This window comes from Ictalurus furcatus, chromosome 12, assembly GCF_023375685.1.
Source record: "Ictalurus furcatus strain D&B chromosome 12, Billie_1.0, whole genome shotgun sequence".
Taxonomy (NCBI): Eukaryota; Metazoa; Chordata; class Actinopteri; order Siluriformes; family Ictaluridae; genus Ictalurus; species Ictalurus furcatus.
Window position 1 is genome coordinate 20990112 of NC_071266.1, and position 16030 is coordinate 21006141.

At 36.3% G+C, this 16030-nt stretch overlaps 1 long non-coding RNA gene across 1 annotated transcript; it reads right to left on the bottom strand.

Annotated features, from left to right (window-relative positions):
- Window positions 1-6141: 6141 nt before the first annotated feature.
- On the bottom strand, window positions 6142-14610 carry LOC128616255 (uncharacterized). The gene is made up of 2 exons (XR_008387397.1): window positions 14392-14610; window positions 6142-6475 (listed from the first exon to the last, which is right to left on the bottom strand). It is a non-coding gene; the product is annotated as an uncharacterized LOC128616255 (long non-coding RNA).
- Window positions 14611-16030: the final 1420 nt, after the last annotated feature.

Consider the following 16030-nt stretch of genomic DNA (forward strand, 5'->3'; position numbering starts at 1 on the left):
CAGTGTTACAGTTATTACATGTTTTATCATTGGTTAGCTTCATCAAATAAGGTGTGACATAAATCCTGTGTACCAACTTAAAATGTATGAGTTGATGGGTCAAAATTTCTGATGAAGTCAAAACACTCCGCCAAACGGTATCCAAATTCAAATCAGTAACCAAAGTATCGAGGTTTCTTTGCCACAATAAAAGAGCACCAGAAGTCAGGCTTTTAAATGTATTCAACAGATCATATAAGTAAGAGACCAAACCCCTAGTTGAAACCCCAGTCTGTGCAAATGTTCAAGCAAAGGATGATTTTTTAAGTGAAAATCCCAAGGGACACCATATGCCCATAAAGCTGATTGTAATCGAGGATAGAAAAAATAAGTTGAGCCAGGAAGTGAAAAACTATGACATAGATCCTGAAAGGACCATAAGCCGTCCGTGTCAGAGATGTCACTGAGAGTTTGGATATTCTTATCTGGCCAAGGTTTGAAGATAAAAGGTCTGGAGCCTGTCAACAGGAAATTATTAAACCAATTGGAGAAGGTCTATGGAATTTCATATAATAACTAAGGTACTTACAAGAGCATTTCCATCCTTCAAGTGAGCAAAGAATTATGGAACCCAACTTCAATAAAGAAATCCACTGCTTCACACCTGAAAATGGTAAATCTTGTAGTCTAAGAGGGAAAACCAATTCCTGCTCTATAGAGTGCCAAGAAATTTCTGACGAGGGATCAAACCACAGTTTCAAAGATCTGAGTTGGAAAGCCCAAAAGTAAAACTTAAAGTTAAGTAAAGCTAGACTGCCAGATTCCTTAGGGCATTGAAGGATTTCTAAACAGAGTTTGGATATCTTTTTTATTCCACAAAAAGTGCTTGCACATCACATCAATATCCTTAAAAAAAAATTTGTGTGGAGTCAGAGGTACCATAGAAAACAAAAAACTGATCTGAGGAAGAACATTCATTTTCAGTACTGAAATCCTGCCAGAGAGACAAATCTGCAACAGTGACCATCTGTCCAGATCCTGCCTGAGTTTATCTAGCATGTGGTTGAAATTTACTTTATGAATATGGGAAAGGGACCTACGGATATTCACTCCCAGATACGTAAAACCGGGGAAGTCTGTATTAATAAAGGTAGTGAAGCTGAAGGAGTCATATCCTCTGGAGAAATATTGAGTGGCATTAAAATAGATTTTGACCATTTAACTTTGCAGCCTGAAAACAAGCCAAGTATGTTATGGTTTCTATAGTAACAAGTAATTTACAGAGGCTTGACTAATCTAAGGCTAATAATAAAATGGATCTAAAATATGTGTTGTTAACACATTTAACAAAGAAAAAACATATATAATTGTTGATATGGTGAAGTTTTCTGTAAAGGAGATGTTTATGGTAGGAGTTATTTATGGAAGGAGTCTTCAGTGTTGGTCCTTTCGAGATTTCCACCACAGGCAAAAGTTACAGAGAGAGGACTTTGAGTGCATCTAGTTAACTTCAAGAGAGGAAAAAAGGGAGATGCTGGTGAGAGAACAACTGTATGAGGCTCCTATAACGTAAGTGCTAACAGGAACAAATTTTATATTAAATAAACAACATAGTTTATAATGATAATGATTTAAAAATGTATCATTATAATTCATTAATTTAAAATATTTTATCATTGTCAAATGGCAGTGGTATAAAAGGAGTAAAACACACCGGGATGTGCTGTTATAGACAAATACTAAACTAGAGCTGCAACAACTAATCGATAAAATCGATAATAGTCGATTATGAAAATCGTTGTCAACGAATCTCATTATCGATTAGTTGGTCTGCACGCAGCACAGGGTACATTCACTCATTACGTTACTTCAATTCCGAAAACACGCTCCGGAGTGTCCCAAATGAAATACTATACACTTACACTATACATATGTACCGTCTAGTGTATGAAATTTAGAAAGGTAATATCATCTCAAATATATCACTAGAGGATTTTTTACTAACCGGAAATATAAGCTGCTTCCTAGTCAAAGGCGCATCACGTCATATGCGCGTAATGTGACGGCGCTAGCTTTAGCAGATACCCAGAGTCACTCACAATGACTTTCTTCAGTTTACTTTTTATGTCAACGTTACCTTTTATTCCCAACATGACCTTAGTCAACATCAGACGGAGGCGAAATCGTCACGTGACTGAGGAAGAAATTCCTCTAAGACAGGGGGGCATTTTATATTAAACACAGCAGAGATCAAACAGTGCTGCATGACCACAAACCTATGTTTATATCCAAAATGCTCCACTGTGTGTAAGGGGCAGGGGAAACTGGTGCAAGCTGCTTAAAAGGTTTAGTTTAAACCATAGTCCATCAACTGTATTAGCAGGTGTAGCCTAACCATTTAACATGCTTGGACAAATTCAGACAGTTAAGACTGTATTAGAGGACCTGTAGACTGAACAAATACTATACAAAGGACATTTCAATGTGAGCATCATTTCATTTACAAATATATTCTATTAAAGCAGTGAATTTGGGCATATTCTCAATTGTGATATGACCTATAGTGGACTCGTGTATAGGGTAGGGGAGGGGACTTGAAATTAGTGATTAGTGAAGTTATCAAGCCAATTTTAATAAGTTACTACAACATAAATTTTGTTTTAAATTAATTAATGCAGAAATTTCAGTTTAAATTACACACAATATTAAGCTGATGTAATGATCAACGTTATTGTGTGAACACAACTCATCAAAATAATGTTTACAACTTAAAATATTTAATTAAATCAATAAATTAGAATTTTTATCTTGCAACCACACATTCAATTAAGTTGTGGTAATAGGTCCCCTCAATTACTATTTAGAGCGTACATATTAAATAACACATCTCCCTACAAACACATAATACAAAATAATTCAACAACCAACAGGAAAGCAAAAAATTACCCATTCGTGGTGCGTGCGTACACACACACACACACACACACACACACACACACACACACACACACTATATTAAGCCATCAAATAGTGAACAGAAAAGAGAGAGAACAATTTACCTCTTTGTAATTTAAAAAAAAAAAAATGGAACCAGTCAGCAATTTGCAAAGTTATTTTGAACGTCTTTTGCACACAGGTATTCTCAAAAGGACTGCCAGTGCTCCATAATATTGCTGACAGGGGAAAAGAACTCAGTGAAGACACTTCACAGAAAGCCGGGTGCAGAGCCCAATCCTTTCATATAGTCCAAAAGATTTAACATTCAATCCTGTCTCTAATAGTCCGAGACAAGTTTCAGAAACATATATGCAAACCATTACACTGCACTGATCAATTTATTTGCTTGAGTTTGCAATGTATCATCTTTTTCATCTACTATAAAGTCATACAGTGTTACAGTGCTTTGAATAAGTATTTCTTCCCCACCACCCCTATCCACACATGGAGTACGTGGGTGCAACTAAAGTGACATGATCTCAGTACCTGCTCCTAGAAGACCCCAGAGCTTATTAGACAACAGACCTGTGGAACAGGTGAATCAGGAGTTGGCTGTGGCAATGACAGGGATCAAACATACCATTCTCATGTGAAATTAATAGCAATTCTGATGAATGAAAGTGATTAAATAAAAATAATAATCCCAAAGTACTTTATTTTCCTAGAACAGCCCATCCCAAACTGTTTTATTCCATTTATACCACAGTAATTATCAGTGATTAAATCATTTATTGTTCTTTTATGCCTATATTTAACTCCACAAGACAAGTTAGTTCCTGTTATCACTTTCTACAGGATTAAACATGTAGACTATAAGTTATAAACAGTTGTTCTGTTGCCTCTCTTTTTCCCCCCTTTTTTGAAGTTAACAAGGCAAGCACAAAGCTCTCTTCCTGAAGTCATATGGCTTGTGCAAATTTTAAGTAATGACACCGAGTATTGCAAATGCAGCACCTGACTTACTAATCAAGTCTCCTTTCTAACAGAGTGAATTTCTGAAATCAAGCAGTGTTAGTGAACCTTGATAATGACCAAGTTTGACTAAACAAAAAAATATATTTAATAAAACTAATTATGTAATGCTTCCATTTTAAAGAACATCTGCAGTTCATGCAACATTGATCCTGGTTTTGTCTTATAACATACACCAGTGATTATGTGACAAATTGTAATTATAATACACTCAGTACAAACAGTGCACACAATTATGCACACTCCAGTTCTGACCATTTTAGTACAATAAAGTGTTGGCTTCATGCATGGTTTGCATTGGCTGTCTCTGTAATATATTATTAAGAATTCACTGTGAAACAACTGCTAATTTAGCTAAGCCACGGCATGATAATTATTTGGGAAAACACTGAAACGAGGCAGCATGTTCTAACTCTAAACATGCATTTTACCCTTTGTTCATGTGTTTGAACAAATTAGGGTTCTCTGCCTAGTGGTTTTTATTCTTATGTCTTTAATTGAAAGAGATTAAGAGATGTGCTTGCTTATTTTCATTTGATATCTCTTTGGGGTGATGCTTCAGATCGAGCCTCATCACATCACCCCATTGTTGATCATTTTCCAATAACAGCACACCCCAAAATGCTTTATTCTGCGAATACCATAGTAATTTGCTGGTAAATTTATTTATTTATTTATTTATTTATTTTGCATTTTATTACTTACATGTTTGTATATAGCTTGTGTTGTTTTAAAAACATATTTCAGGAGGAATATATGGCACTTGATGCCATAATGCAGCTTTACATTTGTTCGTTATACAGTGCTAAACTAAATATTTAATTCAAGACAGACACGTCTCACAGGAAACAGAAGAAAATATTCACGCATAGCCTCTTTCTGTTTTTCCTTTCCTTTATTACTACACTTCTAACACTGTAATCATAGTCACATGTTTTATATGTATTTTGGTACATTATTACTCATTGCATTGAGTTCATATTAGCATGTATATTGGGGAAAATATAATTAAGGCTATTTTATAGATATCCTGGTTGAAATTGACAGAGAGTGTGTGGTGCAGGAATAGTGTTTAATAATGTATCATACTGTGACTGTCAAGTATTTCATGTGATTTCATGTTAGTTTCCAAAGTGCCAACAGCTCACAAGGCCTGGCTTGACTTTTCTGTCCTTGTCCAATAATGATCACTTTTCAGAATGACATTAGGATTAAATAGCAATTGTTAATTAAATAATAATTATTAAAAAAGGAACAGACTGCATCAGAAGAAACTTCTGCCAAGCATTAGTTATTTAGAATCATAAGAGACCTTTTAACTCACTTCAATAGCTCAGACTGTATGACATCACGGGTCATAGCTGAAGGAGAACTCATCATCACTGCTGCAATCCAGCTTCTAATGCAGCTGTTAATGTGCTCTATCAAAAAGCACTCTAGGTGGCAAATGTGAGCTAAATCAAATTAACATCCGATCAATCCCCAACTCCAAAGCTGCAGTTTATACGTATCCACAAATTAGCCTGCCCTATCCACAGAAAGAATAATTATTACAACATGTCCTCAATGCATTATGAATGCCATTATGTTGAGCACTATCAGTTTATGTGCACTCTTTTTAAAGTGCACCCTAACACACCACCCCCACAAAGTTAGATCCAAATATATCATGGAATAAAAGCTTGAAATCCATTATGAAACTGATGGCCAGAGACCTGAGACTCCTACACATCGTTTTCAGCTATTGGGCTAAACAGTGTGACAACAACAAAAACACTCCAAATAAGTGCTGAATCATGATCCAGAATGTTCCTGCAAACACAAAATCGTGATTCAAAAGCACTCCAGCCAACGCAGAGCGATTACTCAGAAATGCCTCCAAATTAAATGAAGAATTATGACTCCACATGATAAAGTCAAATGAAAAAAAAAAAATAGTGTAGCCAAATGCAGAAATATACGCTCATAACTCAACCACCCCAACCGAATGCAGAATTATGACCAATTAGGTCTTAATCTCTTCAAATATAATTGGTTTCCAGTCTAGATTAAGATCAAATAAAAAAAAGTCTATCATCCTTACTTATTTGAAAGTCTTCAGTAATGGGGATAATACATGGAATCACATCTTTCTCTCTCATTCTCAATCATCTGTAGTAATTAGACCAAATAAAGATATTTAACTTCATTGCATGACAGGCTCTAGGGAAAGTTTTAATTTTTTTACATCCTTTGCTGTCGGAGACTGGGCTCAGCGAGAGTTAATCCATTCCCATGGAGAGTTATAAGAGTTATATTCTAATTAATATTTATACAAGATCCATGTGTTAAGATTAGGATCATTCAAGGTTCAATTCATATTCATAATAAATGTGATAAGTTAAATGTGACAATAATTCAAGGCTCTTTAAACGATTCCTGTTACACATGGAGTGGTGTTGTTGTTGTTGTTTTTAATTGAAGGGCAGGTTATGGATCACTCTGATGACTCTGATTGCACAGATCATGTAGAAGCAGTCTGGAAACCCTGAAAGGAGCAAATACACATTATCTGGGTTAGTTAGACTGAGATGGTTGGTAAGTCATGATAGCACCATCAAATTAGACCATCTTAAACAGAAAATACAATTATAATACTGTATATTGTAGTAGACAGCATTACATGCATAAATTATAATAAGAAGAAGAAGAAGAAGAAGAAGAAGAAGAAGAAGAAGAAGAAGAACAACAACAACAACAACAACAACAACAACAACAACAAGAAGAAGAAATGTAGCCATTTTATTCAGATTTGTTACCAAATATGTTATTAAATTAATTATTGGATGAAAATTCAGTCATGTGGTTGGTGGTTATAAGCCGAAACAAATCCTCAGTAACATTTTGATGGCTTGGACAGGGGGAACTGTTTATAACTGTTATAACATACAGCAAGTAATAACAGCAAACAGTAAAAACACTAAAAAGTATTATGTGTCATTTTGAAAAAAAAATTTAAAAGGTTTTGGCAACATTGCTGTAGTATAAGAGGAATAAATCACTTTGGGCTATGGTGTTATTGGTAAATAATCAACTTTGTGGTATTAACATCACCCCATCCCTGTCACTGCCCCATCATGGTTTATTTATTTCACTACTACTGAATTAGCTGGAAAATGTAAGTGTGCATGCTGAATTAGCACTTTCAGTTATTGTATTTGTTCTGAGAGTGGGGAAAAGGTTGCTCGCTCTCCGTGGTCCTGAAAGACCCATACTACTTGTGTGGCTTCAGGTATTGAATCTGACAAGACATGACCGCATTAGAACTGCTGACTACATTTTTTTTTTAAGCTGTTAGTAACCATGGCAGTTTTTATATGTTCTAAACCTGTATGCATATATAATTGTATTTAAAATATAATTGTGCCTGAGATACTTTTTTCTTTGTGTGTGAGCACACATATAATTCATTCTTCTTTACCCACCTCCAACCATATGGACAATTTAATAAGTCCCCCAGGATACCTGGAGACATGGAGGATGCCAGAATGATGTTATTTCCTGACCTGATATGACATTTAATACAGGAGTCAATAGCTGCAGTAGATTTCAAATAAAAGACTAATAACAAATAAAATTAAGATAACATAAAAAATATTCCTGCACAGAGGCTGCATAGACTTTTTTGAAGAATTTGTGCCCACACTGAACAAGATATAAATTAACAAATATCAGAAAAATAGGAAATATAAAAAATTATGGTTCAGACAAACATAACATTGGTGGTAAAAATGAAGTGAAAGTAGTCTTGGTCATAGTTATATGAGGCGAATTATTGTGTAAAATCATATGCTTAACACTTCAACCTTGATCATTATTATATATTTATATATGACCAACCAGATAGTATAATTAAATTATGGACTTTATTTTAATACATCATATTATATAATGCTTAACTAATTCCCAGTATACTGTTCATGTCATTTTGTTTGGGTTTATGTCATGTGCTTTTTTTACTTTGCCCTTGTTTTGTTTCTGTTCTAGCCCTGCCTCCTGTCTCTAATGTGTTCACCTGTTCTATGTAAAGTCCTTAATTGTCTATGTATACCCTGCTGTTTCTGATCATTGTCACAAATTCTTATTATGCATTTATCTGCCTTATTTTCCAGTGTTCCCTGACCTTTGTTTCTTATGATTTATCCTTGATTAATGTTGTCTGCTTGTGTTTTAACCCATGCTATAGGCATCAACTATGATTATTGGATTGTGTCTAATAAATACCATGCTGAATTTGCATTTGCACCCTGCCTCATCTACCCTTGTGTTTCATTTTGCTGGCTAATTAGTTAGTAGACAAATAGAAAAAAGATCCGGGACAGTCACTGCTGAGTATACAAACAGCTATTCGTCACATGGTATAACAGGAATACATAATGAAAGCACTCAGTAGTAGTGTTCTGAACCAGCTTGTGCTGAAACACAGTAGCCACATGATAAATTACTGCATTAGCCAACAGTGTGCCCAGCACTAAATCAAGCAGCCGAGTGCTCATTCTGATTAATAATAATAATAAAAGAAACAATAGAAACAACAGTTACAACTAGATAAATCCATTCAGGCATGAGAACAACCAGCTGGTTGCTGGCCTGTGTGCCACTGCTGTTTTTCTTCACATGACACATGAGGGGATGGTATGTGACAGCTGCCTGCAATGGAAAGAGTGACCTTTGCTTTCATGTAATGAAGAGTCAGGAGCACATCATGTGTGCCAAGAAATATCACAGCTTTTCTACAGCTGAGAGAATCACTGTTTACCTCTATAAATGAATTTCCCATGCCAAATGTAAAAAAAAAAACAAATGGTAAAAAACATCTCTCCAACAAAATATATAAAACTAATGAGCCACAGCTATTTATTTGGATTTCTATGGACACAAATAAATTGCAATTTCAAGCCATGATAGATACATCCACTCATCATCCTTCAATCTCAGAAGAAAATCTCAAAAAAATAAATAAATAAATAAATAAAAATATTTATTTTTAAAAAAAAACTAACTGTTTTTTAATGTACAAAAGCTTGTTGATGGAGCAGTACATATCATGTACCTTTAGTCAGAGAGAAATAATTGCAGAGGAACATGGTGTTTAACATTAGAATGAAACTACCATGCATACACTGTAGCCTTAATAAGGCTGGTTAGTATACAAAGGTTGTCAGAAGCTTTTCGGTTTGTAAATCCAGCGCCCCTGAGCAGGAACCTAAGCTACACATATACCGATGCAAAGAGCTGTGACCAGCCCGGCCCGCAACCCAATATGTACAAAAATACATACATTTTTATTTTACACATCTATTATGAGTATTTGAGTAGTCTCTGTGATAGAAAATGTCTTTCTTGCTTTGCACCTCACAAACTCATCCACCAAATCAGTAAAGTGCCGCTCCGACTCAATGATCAGCAGTGTTGAGTCTTCTTTGGCCCATTTTTTGGATCATTTTAATCTGACCTACAGCATTTGGGAATAGAATCATTGTTTGGCTTCTCATATCTATTTTTAGCTTTATTTTTATCAACAGACTGTTTTGTTTTGTTTTTTCATATGCTTATCCAGCTCCAGGACCTTACTGAGCACTCATTCAATATAAATTCATATCCACACACCAATACCATTTCTGAATTTATTTCAGATTCTGTGACTTTATAATCACTGACTCATGTTCAATGTATTGTGATGTGCGTGATAACATAATTGCCCAATTCACTTCAGATCTATGTTTATCAAGAGCCCTCTATTGGCCAGGGTCCCAGCGCACATGCCCAGTAGGCCTGGTCGGTAATCCATCGCTGTCTAGCAGGGATACGCAATACCTCACTTAAATTGCTGAAAGTGAAGTTTTTTGTGTGCAAAGCACCACCAATACTTTGCTGTGCAGAAAGACAATTCAGCAGAATAATATGAAAAAGCTGGGGCTAATTTCTTTCTAGCCAGACTAGAAAGAATCACAGAGTCATGTTAAGTAATTATACTCTGTGCCTACATTTGGTGTCAATTGGTGTTAATTATTAAGTGTGCTTCGCTGACCCATCTATGACACATCATCAGCTGTGATTGAGAAGCCACACTTGAAATACAAAACTGGGTGTTTTAAATGTTTTACATTTTTTAAAATACCTTTGGAAGAAAAACAGAAGGAAGGCATCCACTGTCCAGTCAAAGTATAAATTACACAATGGGACAAACTACAGAACTGGAAGTTATTTGTACTTTGGCTTGAAAAGACCTGACTAATGATAAAAAAAAAGCAGTTTCTGTTTACTGTGCTTTCTATTCGGAGTGTGTGCGTGTGTGTGTGTGTGTGTGTGTGTGTGTGTGTGTGTGTGTGTGTGTGTGTGAAAATATACTTTTTTTTCTTAGCAGTTACCATACTGTATCACACTATCACGGTTAACATAATATTATCCACTGAGCTATATGACAACCTGCTATTACAAACTGGCACCCAGCAGCCATGGCCCGAGGGGACCTGGACACAAGAGACGTGGCCATGGGGTGCAGAATTTACTAATGAGACTCTTCCACACAGCTGAGTCAATCATTAAACCCTGACTGACAGTCAAACCATAGCCTATGGCTCTACCAGACCTGGCTCCATTCCACTTTTAATGATGTCAATATTAACAGTGAATATAACACCTCCATCTTTGTCATTCCTCAAATTGCTTGCTATGAGGCAATAAAGGTGGGGAAAAAAAGAGGTTTGTCCTCTAATTTGTCTGGCCTCCATTCTTATAATCACTATGGATAATTAAACTGACCCAGTAAAGCATGGCCATCAATATTTATGACTTTTAAAGGTTGTGCACTCTCTTTTCCTTTGAGTTGGCTGCAATTACAGATCCATGTTAACTGTTTGCACTGCTTTGCAATGGGGAAGTCAATTTAATATTTAATGACAGCAGCGCAAGCATGATTTTACACAGAAGTAATTAAGGTCTCAATGTGGAGGTTTAATGATCATGACTTTTAAAAGCTTGCCATGTTTTTTATTTTTGCCCTTGACAAAATCTAATGGCAGAAAGTCTTTGGCTGTTCTAGGGTGTATTGTCTCTCTCTTTGTTTTCATTCTGTATGTGTTTAAATGTGAGGCAATGTAGCATTATACTTATGGAATTAAAAGCTCATTGACAGAGGTGGGTATAGAGTAGCCAAAAATTTTACTCAAGCATAAGTAAAACTACTTATAAAAATAATTACGCAATTAACAGTAAAAGTAATTATATTAATAATTACTTGAGCAAGAGTAATAAAGTGTCCAATGAGAAGACTACTCAAGTAGCAAGTTATTAGTTACTTCAGATCTGATTAAAATGAAGGGAAAATCCTGAATCTCAGACTACATGGAGAACTGTAAGTCACGCCTCCCCTTGAAACTCTGTCAGTTCTGTTTATGCGATATAAAAAACAAACATTTTCCCAATGGTTGACTGTCAGAATCTGCATTTAAACAAGACAAAGAACAAAAGAACAAACTATGAAACAGAACAGAAGAGAAAGTGTGTGTAGAGAGAAAATTAGTGTTTGTGTGTGTTAGTATATTTGTTTGTTTGTTTGTGTGTGTGTATCAATTAATTATTAAAACTAAATTAATTCATTAACATTTAACAGTAACAGATGAAAACCACCAACTGTAGTGAAGTAAAAATACATTTCTGTGATCAAAAATGAACTTGCGTAAGAGTAAAATTATGGCCAGTTAAACCTACTCTTAAAAGTAAAAAATTTTCAAAAAGTTACTAAAGTTAATGTAACGAAGTAAATGTAGCACGTTACTACCCACCTCTGTTCATTGAAGCATTATAACTGGCACCATTTTAATAAACTCTCCTTTAAACATGACACATTAGGCTTTTTTTGAGCTAATAAACTTTAATACGTGATTATAATAATCTGACAGTCCAGTACATACTGTACATTTTAAATCAGTTGCTCACGATTTTAAAATTTTAAAACATACACCCATCCATTTTCTATATCGCTTATCCTTCAGGGTCACAGGGAACCTGGAGCCTATCCCAAGAGGCATGGGCACAAAGTGGGGTAAACCATGGACCAGGTGTCAATCCATTGCAGGGCAGGGCATACACATTCACACACTACCGACACTTGTCTTTGGACTGGGGGAGGAAACACCCCAGAAACCTCCTTGGTAAGGAAACCCCTGCAGAATGGGGAGAATGTGCAAACTCCACACACACATGGCAGCGGCAGGAATCAAACCCCCAACCCAGGCGTTGTGAAGCGAACATGCTAAGCACTAAAATGCAACATATTTACACATATTTTAAAGCCTTGCACTTTTGTAAATAAGCACTTTTAAATAAGCAAAGCACTTGTAAATAAGAACTTTTACCACTAGATATCACTTAAAGACCAGAATCTGCTTAAGGCAGATCAACTGAATAGACCACAACATATGGCTCCTTGACAGCTGCACCATAAATCACCATGAAAATAGAGGGGGTTTTATTTTTTTTTTAAAAAAGAAGAAAAAGAGGGTTTTCCCTGAAGATCACCATCTACATTATAGCACCAATATAGATATTGCTTCATGTGTTTTCATTCCAATTCCAAGTTATCTTTAATGTTGAGACAATCATTTTTTATAAACATACAGTAGATTCAAACTGTTTCTGATATTAAAGATGACATTAAGTATTCAAGTCAGCCAGTGTCAGCTTTTATGATGTTACTGTATTCTATTATTGCAATGTCATAACAATAGTTCATTTCATGTAGTTTGATGTATTTAAAGAAGTTATTCTTAGTTAAAGTAGTTATTCTTATTATTACATTATCTTTATTACATGCATATAGTGAGGAGTTAATATAAAAACTGCACACACTGATATTTGGATCTCAGGTACAACTACAAATTTAAGTGCTGTTCCGAGAGTTGTGAGTGTTGGTGGAGCAGAGGCATGTCTCAGTACGTGAGATTCTGATCTTGGACATAATTAGATTTTTCTTGCATGATATCGGCTCAAGCGAGGAGCAGTATTAAGTCCATCACTGTTGGATAGTCTGATAGTTCATGGACCTCACTTTGTGCACAGGGGCATTGTCATGCTTGAACATATTTAATCCCCGTCCAATGAAGGAAAATTTTAATGCCACAAATACATGTGCAATTGTGTGCTTCTAACTTTGTGCAGAAAGCCCACATATGAGTGTAATGGTCCGGTGTCCACAAACTTTTGGCCATAAAGTTTCAGCATTTCACCATCACCAGCCAATCAGAAACAAGATCCGATATAAACAGAAAATACTAGGCCTACATCCACCACCCAGACATGTGGAGACACAGGGCAGTGTTTTGCATCCCTCTTTTCTCCAGGCTAATGTATTCAGTTGAGGTTAGGTATATTTGAACTATAGATAAATCGAAATAGATTGTGCTTTACAGTAAAGTGACTCCCTTTGTTTGTATTTTATACTGCTATGCACTGTGCTGCTGCTCCTGCAGACATCATTTCTTTTTGAATACACTGAAATAAATACGGAAGCCCTAAGCGGCCATGCATTCTAAATTTTTTTTCTTTGTTGTTTTCTCGTGATCTCGACATAACAAGTTGTTTTCTCATGATCTCGACTTAATTTTCTTGTGATCTCGACATAACAAGAAAACAACTTTTGTTATGTCAAGATCACGAAAATTAAGTCAAGATCATGAGAAAACAACTTTTTGCTATGTCAAGTTCATGAGAAAATGAAGTCGATATCACGAGAAAACAAGAAAGAAAATAATAACAATGCATGCCCGCTTAGGGCTTCCGTACGAAAGAGCATTGTTTCTAAGAAAAAAATACTCAAACGATGCTGTGAAAATACAAGCGAGAACCGCCGCACAGAAGTCTCTCGCAAAACCTGTGTTCTCTACTGTGTAACTGTGTACCTACAACAGGTAGGCTATCTTTGCGAGGGAACGCAAACGTTTCTCAGGGGAACGCAAAAGCTTTGAATTTTTTTTTTCTCCCATCCCAAATTTTTTCCACCACCATGTCCATTTAGGGGCTCCGTAATGTTGCTGTCCACTAACAGCAGGAAAATAAACAGGAAGTGTTTGACCGAACTCAACAAGTTTTGCGAGAGAACACAAAAGTTTCTCGGGACGCAAAAGTTTTGCGAGGGAATGCAAATGCTTTTAAAAAAAAAAAAAAAATTATCTCATCCCAATTTTTTTCCACCACCATGTCCCTTTAGGGGCTCCGTACTTCCGTAAATGAAGTATAGTATTGTATTAATTGTAAACGTTTAAAATATTTTGTACTGCATGCTGCCTTATAATCAACATCCTGATCTTAGTCGATGACGTTGCGCAGCACGCGTCATCATCAGCATGGTGTGGTTGCTCGGAAACCATGTGCACGTGCTGCAGGCTGCGCGCGGCGACTTACTGGCTGCTTTCACGAGTTTATATCCAACAGCAAACTCGAACACTGAGAGAGTGAGAGAGAGAGCGAGAGAGAAAGAGAAAGATTACACAGAGACCCAGGAAATAGAAGAGGCACTAAATGTAGCAGGGGTAACAGTCACCAAATGGTCGTCCGTGTCTGTATTCTCCTTTTATTTCAAAGTTTCAGAGTATAAAACTGCGCAAACTGAGCGCTGCTTGCGTGTCGACATTTAGAATCTGAGGTAATTCGCGGCAGCACGCGCCTGCGTGTAAGGCTAAAGTGTTAGCATCTCTGTGGTGGAGTTTCAGTAAACGGTCAAACACCTAAATAACATTTATGGAAACAAGTCTTGGGTGTCTGTGTTTGTAAAGGGCTGTAAGATTTACCGCTACTGAAGAGGCAGAGGACGAAGGACTGTCTGTTTCTTCACTAACATGACAAGCTACTTTTTTGTGTTATTAACTTGAAGAGAGAAAAAAAAGAGAGGCTAGTGAGGGAACATCTTTTTATATCCCAGCTCACAGGATCCCAGAATCTTCTTCGTTTGGTTCCTGGGAGTATACAGTGCTGTGAAGAAGTGATTTCTTCTGTTTTTGTGTATATCTCATACTAAATAGTTTTAGATCTTCAAACACTAATACAACATAAAACAAAGGCAACCTGTGTAAAGACATTAGAGTTTTTTGTTTTTGTTTTATTGAAGCAAGAAAAGTAATGCAACACTTATAACCAATGTGGCAAATGTGAAAAACTAATTGCACCCCTTAAACCTAAAATCTGGTTGTGCCACCTTTAGCAGCAATAACTGCAACCAGACACTTCTGATAACTGAAGATCAGTCTTTCACTTACTTCTAGGACTAGGACTTACTCCTGTGCTTTGGATCATTGTCTTTCTGCATAATCCAGTTGAGTTTCAATTTACAGACTGAAGACCAGACACTCTCCTTTAGGATTTTCTGATAGAGAGCTGAATTACTGTAAGTTACGCAGGCCCTGAAGCAGCAAAGCATCCTCACACCATCACACTTCCACCACCATGCTTATAGAATTCTGTGTTTGGTTTACGCCAGATGTAACAAGACCACTGTCTTCCAAAAAAGTTCCACTTTCGACTCATCAGTCCACAGAACATTCACAGAAGGATCATCAAGGTGTGTTTTGGCAAAATTCAGACGAGCCTTAATGTTCTTCTGGGTTAGCAGTGGTTTTCTCCCCGCCTCTCTTCCATGGATGCGATTTTTGCCCAGTGTCTTTCTGATAGTGTTGTCATGAACCTTTATTGGTACAAGAGAGGCCTGTAGGTCCTTTATTATCCTTGGCTCTTTTATGACTTCCTGGATGAGTCGTTGCTGTGCTCTTGGAGGGATTTTGGAAGGTCGTCCACTTCTGGGAAGGTTTACTACTGTGCTGAGTTTTTCTATTTGGAGATAATGGCTCTCACTGTGGTTCTTTGGAGTCCCACAGCCTTTGAAATAGCTTTGTAACCTTCCCAGAATTATGTATTTCAATCACATTCTTCCTCATAATTTCTGGAATTTCTTTCAATTTTGGCATAGTGTATTACTGGGTAAGACCTTTTAACCAACTTCATGCTGTTGAAAAAGTTCTATTTAAGTGTTGATTTGATTGAACAGGGT